This window comes from Parasteatoda tepidariorum, chromosome 2 (genome assembly GCF_982258835.1).
Source record: "Parasteatoda tepidariorum strain Cologne lab strain chromosome 2, Ptep-v5.0, whole genome shotgun sequence".
In the NCBI taxonomy this organism is placed as follows: Eukaryota; Metazoa; Arthropoda; class Arachnida; order Araneae; family Theridiidae; genus Parasteatoda; species Parasteatoda tepidariorum.
Genome location: NC_141756.1, coordinates 119323116 through 119332643, shown reverse-complemented (window position 1 = coordinate 119332643; position 9528 = coordinate 119323116).

Below are 9528 nucleotides of genomic sequence, written 5' to 3'. Positions count from 1 at the left end.
CGGATTATATTTTAATTTTTTTCTTCTATTTTCTTTATTTTATCTTTTAAAATTTATTTTTCGATATTTCAACGTGAATAAAGTGTTATATATATAAAAAATAATTATTTTTCTTTGGGAAAGAGGGAATAATAGCTGAAAAACGGATAAATTTCGACTCCGGAGCTACGCACATGACTCACTCCGTAACTTCCTATAATATTAACTTATAATTTTCAAACTGTGCCAGGAATTAGAGTTTTATATACCAAACAATCGCACCAAAGGGAATATTTATACACTAATTAGGGAGCACATAATGGGCCAAAATAGATTTTGTTAATTAAACAGAGGAAAGTTCTTTAAGATATACATTCGTGGATGCAGCATGGAAGCCGTGGTGTGGTTGTTAGAGAAACGGGTAAAGAAGTTTGTAGACCCGGAGGTCAGGGGTTCGGACCTGGTCTCAGATTATATTTTAATTTTTTTTCTATTTACTTTATTTTATTTTTTAAAATTAATTTTTCGATATTTCAACGTGAATAAAGTGTTATATATAAAAAAAATAATTATTTTTCTTAGGTAAAGAGGGAATAATAGCTGAAAAACGGATAAATTTCGACTCCAGAGCTACGCACATGACTCACTCCGTAACTTCCTATAATATTAACTTATAATTTTCAAACTGTGCCAGGAATTAGAGTTTTATATACCAAACAATCGTACCAAAGGGAATATTTATACACTAATTAGGGGGCACATAATGAACCAAAATAGATTTTGTTAATTAACCGGAATGAAGTTCTTTAAGCTATATATTCGTGGAAGCAACATGTGAACTGTGGTGTGGTTGTTAGAGCCACGGGTAAAGAAGTTTGTAGACCCGGAGGGCAGGGGTTCGGACCTTGTCTCGGATTATATTTTAATTTTTTTTTCTATTTACTTTATTTTATTTTTTAAAAATAATTTTTCGACATTTCAACATGACTAAAGTGTTATAATAATAATAATTATTTTTCTCTGGGAAAGAGGGAATAATAGCTGAAAAACGGATAAATTTCGACTCCGGAGCTACGCACATGACTCACTCCGTAACTTCCTATAATATTAGCTTATAATTTTCAAACTGTGCCCGAAATTAGAGTTTTCTATTCCAAACAATCGTACCAAAGGGAATATTTATACACTAATTAGGGAGCACATAATGGGCCTAAATAGATTTTGTTAATTAACCAGAGGAAAGTTCTTTAAGATATATATTCATGGAAGCAACATGTGAACTGTGGTGTGGTTGTTAGAGCCACGGGTAAAGAAGTTTGTAGACCCGGAGGTCAGGGGATCGGTCCTGGTGTCGGATTATATTTTAATTTTTTTTTCTATTTACTTTTTTTTATTTTTTAAAAATAATTTTTCGATATTTCAACTTGACTAAAGTGTTATATATATAAAAATAATTATTTTTCTTTGGGAAAGGGGGAATAATAGCTGAAAAACGGATAAATTTCGACTCCGGAGCTACGCACATGACTCACTCCGTAACTTCCTATAATATTAACTTATAATTTTCAAACTGTGCCAGGAATTAGAGTTTTATATACCAAACAATCGTACCAAAGGGAATATTTATACACTAATTAGGGAGCACATAATGGGCCAAAATAGATTTTGTTAATTAACCAGAGGAAAGTTCTTTAAGATATATATTCGTGGAAGCAACATGGAAGCCGTGGTGTGGTTGTTAGAGCCACGGGTAAAGAAGTTTGTAGACCCGGAGGGCAGGGGTTCGGTCCTGGTCTCGGATTATATTTTAATTTTTTTTTCTATTTACTTTATTTTATTTTTTAAAAATAATTTTTCGATATTTTAACTTGACTAAAGTGTTATATATATAAAAATAATTATTTTTCTTTGGGAAAGGGGGAATAATAGCTGAAAAACGGATAAATTTCGACTCCGGAGCTACGCACATGACTCACTCCGTAACTTCCTATAAAATTAACTTATAATTTTCAAACTGTGCCAGGAATTCGAGTTTTATATGCCAAACAATCGTACCAAAGGGAATATTTATACACTAATTAGGGGGCACATAATGGGCCAAAATAGATTTTGTTAATTAACCGGAATGAAGTTCTTTAAGCTATATATTCGTGGATGCAACATGTGAACTGTGGTGTGGTTGTTAGAGCCACGGGTAAGGAAGTTTGTAGACCCGGAGGTCAGGGGATCGTTCCTGGTCTCGGATTATATTTTAATTTTTTTTTCTATTTACTTTATTTTATTTTTTAAAATTTATTTTTCGATATTTCAACGTGAATAAAGAGTTATATATGCATAAAAATAATTATTTTTCTTTGGGAAAGAGGGACTAATAGCTGAAAAACGGATAAATTTCGACTCCGGAGCTACGCACATGACTCACTCCGTAACTTCCTGTAATATTAACTTATAATTTTCAAACTGTGCCAGGAATTAGAGTTTTATATACCAAACAATCGTACCAAAGGGAATATTTATACACTAATTAGGGAGCACATAATGGGCCAAAATAGATTTTGTTAATTAACCAGAGGAAAGTTCTTTAAGATATATATTCGTGGAAGCAACATGGAAGCCGTGGTGTGGTTGTTAGAGCCACGGGTAAAGAAGTTTGTAGACCCGGAGGTCAGGGGATCGGTCCTGTTCTCGGATTATATTTTAATTTTTTTTTTCTATTTTCTTTATTTTATTTTTTAAAAATAATTTTTCGATTTTTAAATCTGACTAAAGTGTTATATATAAAAAAATAATTATTTTTCTTTGGGAAAGAGGGAATAATAGCTTAAAAACGGATAAATTTCGACTCCGGAGCTACGCACATGACTCACTCCGTAACTTCCTATATTATTAACTTATAATTTTCAAACTGTGCCAGGAATTAGAGTTTTATATACCAAACAATTGTACCAAAGGGAATATTTATACACTAATTAGGGGGCACATAATGGGCCAAAATAGATTTTGTTAATTAACCGGAATGAAGTTCTTTAAGCTATTTATTCGTGTAAGCAACATGTGAACTGTGGTGTGGTTGTTAGAGACACGGGTAAAGAAGTTTGTAGACCCGGAGGAGAGAGGATCGGTCCTAGTCTCGGATTATATTTTAACATTTTTTTTTCTATTTACTTTAATTTATTTTTTAAAAATAATTTTTCGATATTTCAACTAGACTAAAGTGTTATATATATAAAAATAATTATTTTTCTTTGGGAAAGAGGGAATAATAGCTGAAAAACGGATAAATTTCGACTCCGGAGCTACGCACATGACTCACTCCGTAACTTCCTATAATATTAACTTATAATTTTCAAACTGTGCCAGGAATTAGAGTTTTATATACCAAACAATCGTACCAAAGGGAATATTTATACACTAATTAGGGAGCACATAATGGGCCAAAATAGATTTTGTTAATTAACCAGAGGAAAGTTCTTTAAGATATATATTCGTGGAAGCAACATGGAAGCCGTAGTGTGGTTGTTAGAGCCACGGGTAAAGAAGTTTGTAGACCCGGAGGGCAGGGGTTCGGTCTTGGTCTCGGATTATATTTTAATTTTTTTTTCTATTTACTTTATTTTATTTTTTAAAGATAATTTTTCGATATTTTAACTTGACTAAAGTGTTATATATATAAAAATAATTATTTTTCTTTGGGAAAGGGGGAATAATAGCTGAAAAACGGATAAATTTCGACTCCGGAGCTACGCACATGACTCACTCCGTAACTTCCTATAATATTAACTTATAATTTTCAAACTGTGCCTGAAATTAGAGTTTTATATACCAAACAATCGTACCAAAGGGAATATTTATACACTATTTAGCGGGCACATAATGGGCCAAAATGGATTTTGTTAATTAACCAGAGGAAAGTTCTTTAAGATAATATATTCGTGGAAGCGACATGGAAGCCGTGGTGTGGTTGTTAGAGTCACGGGAAAAGCAGTTTGTAGACCCGGAGGGCAGGGGTTCGGTCCTGATCTCGGAGTATATTTTAATTTTTTTTTCTATTTACTTTATTTTATTTTTTAAAATTAATTTTTCGATATTTAAACGTGAATAAAGTGTTATATATATAAAAATAATTATTTTTCTTTGGGAAAGGGGGAATAATAGCTGAAAAGCGGATAAATTTCGACTCTGGAGCTACGCACATGACTCACTCCGTAACTTCCTATACTATTAACTTATAATTTTCAAACTGTGCCAGGAATTAGAGTTTTATATACCAAACAATCGTACCAAAGGGAATATTTATACACTAATTAGGGGGCACATAATGGGCCAAAATAGATTTTGTTAATTAACCGGAATGAAGTTCTTTAAGCTATTTACTCGTGGAAGCAATATGTGAACTGTGGTGTGGTTGTTAGAGCCACGGGTAAAGAAGTTTGTAGACCCGGAGGTCAGAGGATCGGTCCTGGTCTCGGATTATATTTTAATTTTTTTTTCTATTTACTTTTTTTTATTTTTTAAAAATAATTTTTCGATATTTCAACTTGACTAAAGTGTTATATATATAAAAATAATTATTTTTCTTTGGGAAAGGGGGAATAATAGCTGAAAAACGGATAAATTTCGACTCCGGAGCTACGCACATGACTCACTCCGTAACTTCCTATAATATTAACTTATAATTTTCAAACTGTGCCTGAAATTAGAGTTTTATATACCAAACAATCGTACCAAAGGGAATATTTATACACTATTTAGCGGGCACATAATGGGCCAAAATGGATTTTGTTAATTAACCAGAGGAAAGTTCTTTAAGATAATATATTCGTGGAAGCGACATGGAAGCCGTGGTGTGGTTGTTAGAGTCACGGGAAAAGCAGTTTGTAGACCCGGAGGGCAGGGGTTCGGTCCTGATCTCGGATTATATTTTAATTTTTTTTTCTATTTACTTTATTTTATTTTTTAAAATTAATTTTTCGATATTTAAACGTGAATAAAGTGTTATATATATAAAAATAATTATTTTTCTTTGGGAAAGGGGGAATAATAGCTGAAAAGCGGATAAATTTCGACTCTGGAGCTACGCACATGACTCACTCCGTAACTTCCTATACTATTAACTTATAATTTTCAAACTGTGCCAGGAATTAGAGTTTTATATACCAAACAATCGTACCAAAGGGAATATTTATACACTAATTAGGGGGCACATAATGGGCCAAAATAGATTTTGTTAATTAACCGGAATGAAGTTCTTTAAGCTATTTACTCGTGGAAGCAATATGTGAACTGTGGTGTGGTTGTTAGAGCCACGGGTAAAGAAGTTTGTAGACCCGGAGGTCAGAGGATCGGTCCTGGTCTCGGATTATATTTTAATTTTTTTTTCTATTTACTTTTTTTTATTTTTTAAAAATAATTTTTCGATATTTCAACTTGACTAAAGTGTTATATATATAAAAATAATTATTTTTCTTTGGGAAAGGGGGAATAATAGCTGAAAAACGGATAAATTTCGACTCCGGAGCTACGCACATGACTCACTCCGTAACTTCCTATAATATTAACTTATAATTTTCAAACTGTGCCAGGAATTAGAGTTTTATATACCAAACAATCGTACCAAAGGGAATATTTATACACTAATAAGGGAGCACATAATGGGCCAAAATAGATTTTGTTAATTAACCAGAGGAAAGTTCTTTAAGATATATATTCGTGGAAGCAACATGGAAGCCGTGGTGTGGTTGTTAGAGCCACGGGTAAAGAAGTTTGTAGACCCGGAGGGCAGGGGTTCGGTCCTGGTCTCGGATTATATTTTAATTTTTTTTTCTATTTACTTTATTTTATTTTTTAAAAATAATTTTTCGATATTTTAACTTGACTAAAGTGTTATATATATAAAAATAATTATTTTTCTTTGGGAAAGGGGGAATAATAGCTGAAAAACGGATAAATTTCGACTCCGGAGCTACGCACATGACTCACTCCGTAACTTCCTGTAATATTAACTTATAATTTTCAAACTGTGCCAGGAATTAGAGTTTTATATACCAAACAATCGTACCAAAGGGAATATTTATACACTAATTAGGGAGCACATAATGGGCCAAAATAGATTTTGTTAATTAACCAGAGGAAAGTTCTTTAAGATATATATTCGTGGAAGCAACATGGAAGCCGTGGTGTGGTTGTTAGAGCCACGGGTAAAGAAGTTTGTAGACCCGGAGGTCAGGGGATCGGTCCTGTTCTCGGATTATATTTTAATTTTTTTTTTCTATTTTCTTTATTTTATTTTTTAAAAATAATTTTTCGATTTTTAAATCTGACTAAAGTGTTATATATAAAAAAATAATTATTTTTCTTTGGGAAAGAGGGAATAATAGCTTAAAAACGGATAAATTTCGACTCCGGAGCTACGCACATGACTCACTCCGTAACTTCCTATATTATTAACTTATAATTTTCAAACTGTGCCAGGAATTAGAGTTTTATATACCAAACAATTGTACCAAAGGGAATATTTATACACTAATTAGGGGGCACATAATGGGCCAAAATAGATTTTGTTAATTAACCGGAATGAAGTTCTTTAAGCTATTTATTCGTGGAAGCAACATGTGAACTGTGGTGTGGTTGTTAGAGACACGGGTAAAGAAGTTTGTAGACCCGGAGGAGAGAGGATCGGTCCTAGTCTCGGATTATATTTTAACTTTTTTTTTCTATTTACTTTAATTTATTTTTTAAAAATAATTTTTCGATATTTCAACTAGACTAAAGTGTTATATATATAAAAATAATTATTTTTCTTTGGGAAAGAGGGAATAATAGCTGAAAAACGGATAAATTTCGACTCCGGAGCTACGCACATGACTCACTCCGTAACTTCCTATAATATTAACTTTTAATTTTCAAACTGTGCCTGAAATTAGAGTTTTATATACCAAACAATCGTACCAAAGGGAGTATTTATACACTAATTAGGGGGCACATAATGGGCCAAAATGGATTTTGTTAATTAACCGGAATGAAGTTCTTTAAGCTATATATTCGTGGAAGCAACATGTGAACTGTGGTGTGGTTGTTAGAGCCACGGGTAAAGAAGTTTGTAGACCCGGAGGTCAGAGGATCGGTCCTGGTCTCGGATTATATTTTAATTTTTTTTTCTATTTACTTTATTTTATTTTTTAAAAATAATTTTTCGATATTTCAACTTGACTAAAGTGTTATATATATAAAAATAATTATTTTTCTTTGGGAAAGGGGGAATAATAGCTGAAAAACGGATAAATTTCGACTCCGGAGCTACGCACATGACTCACTCCGTAACTTCCTATAATATTAACTTATAATTTTCAAACTGTGCCTGAAATTAGAGTTTTATATACCAAACAATCGTACCAAAGGGAATATTTATACACTATTTAGCGGGCACATAATGGGCCAAAATGGATTTTGTTAATTAACCGGAATGAAGTTCTTTAAGCTATATATTCGTGGAAGCAACATGTGAACTGTGGTGTGGTTGTTAGAGCCACGGGTAAAGAAGTGTGTAGACCCGGAGGTCAGAGGATCGGTCCTGGTCTCGGATTATATTTTAATTTTTTTTTCTATTTACTTTATTTTATTTTTTAAAAATAATTTTTCGATATTTCATCTTGACTAAAGTGTTATATATATAAAAATAATTATTTTTCTTTGGGAAAGGGGGAATAATAGCTGAAAAGCGGATAAATTTCGACTCTCGAGCTACGCACATGACTCACTCCGTAACTTCCTATACTATTAACTTATAATTTTCAAACTGTGCCAGGAATTAGAGTTTTATATACCAAACAATCGTACCAAAGGGAATATTTATACACTAATTAGGGGGCACATAATGGGCCAAAATAGATTTTGTTAATTAACCGGAATGAAGTTCTTTAAGCTATTTACTCGTGGAAGCAACATGTGAACTGTGGTGTGGTTGTTAGAGCCACGGGTAAAGAAGTTTGTAGACCCGGAGGTCAGAGGATCGGTCCTGGTCTCGGATTATATTTTAATTTTTTTTTCTATTTACTTTTTTTTATTTTTTAAAAATAATTTTTCGATATTTCAACTTGACTAAAGTGTTATATATATAAAAATAATTATTTTTCTTTGGGAAAGGGGGAATAATAGCTGAAAAACGGATAAATTTCGACTCCGGAGCTACGCACATGACTCACTCCGTAACTTCCTATAATATTAACTTATAATTTTCAAACTGTGCCAGGAATTAGAGTTTTATATACCAAACAATCGTACCAAAGGGAATATTTATACACTAATTAGGGAGCACATAATGGGCCAAAATAGATTTTGTTAATTAACCAGAGGAAAGTTCTTTAAGATATATATTCGTGGAAGCAACATGGAAGCCGTGGTGTGGTTGTTAGAGCCACGGGTAAAGAAGTTTGTTGACCCGGAGGGCAGGGGTTCGGTCCTGGTCTCGGATTATATTTTAATTTTTTTTTCTATTTACTTTATTTTATTTTTTAAAAATAATTTTTCGATATTTTAACTTGACTAAAGTGTTATATATATAAAAATAATTATTTTTCTTTGGGAAAGGGGGAATAATAGCTGAAAAACGGATAAATTTCGACTCCGGAGCTACGCACATGACTCACTCCGTAACTTCCTATAAAATTAACTTATAATTTTCAAACTGTGCCAGGAATTCGAGTTTTATATGCCAAACAATCGTACCAAAGGGAATATTTATACACTAATTAGGGGGCACATAATGGACCAAAATAGATTTTGTTAATTAACCGGAATGAAGTTCTTTAAGCTATATATTCGTGGATGCAACATGTGAACTGTGGTGTGGTTGTTAGAGCCACGGGTAAAGAAGTTTGTAGACCCGGAGGTCAGGGGATCGTTCCTGGTCTCGGATTATATTTTAATTTTTTTTTCTATTTACTTTATTTTATTTTTTAAAATTTATTTTTCGATATTTCAACGTGAATAAAGAGTTATATATGCATAAAAATAATTATTTTTCTTTGGGAAAGAGGGACTAATAGCTGAAAAACGGATAAATTTCGACTCCGGAGCTACGCACATGACTCACTCCGTAACTTCCTGTAATATTAACTTATAATTTTCAAACTGTGCCAGGAATTAGAGTTTTATATACCAAACAATCGTACCAAAGGGAATATTTATACACTAATTAGGGAGCACATAATGGGCCAAAATAGATTTTGTTAATTAACCAGAGGAAAGTTCTTTAAGATATATATTCGTGGAAGCAACATGGAAGCCGTGGTGTGGTTGTTAGAGCCACGGGTAAAGAAGTTTGTAGACCCGGAGGTCAGGGGATCGGTCCTGTTCTCGGATTATATTTTAATTTTTTTTTTCTATTTTCTTTATTTTATTTTTTAAAAATAATTTTTCGATTTTTAAATCTGACTAAAGTGTTATATATAAAAAAATAATTATTTTTCTTTGGGAAAGAGGGAATAATAGCTTAAAAACGGATAAATTTCGACTCCGGAGCTACGCACATGACTCACTCCGTAACTTCCT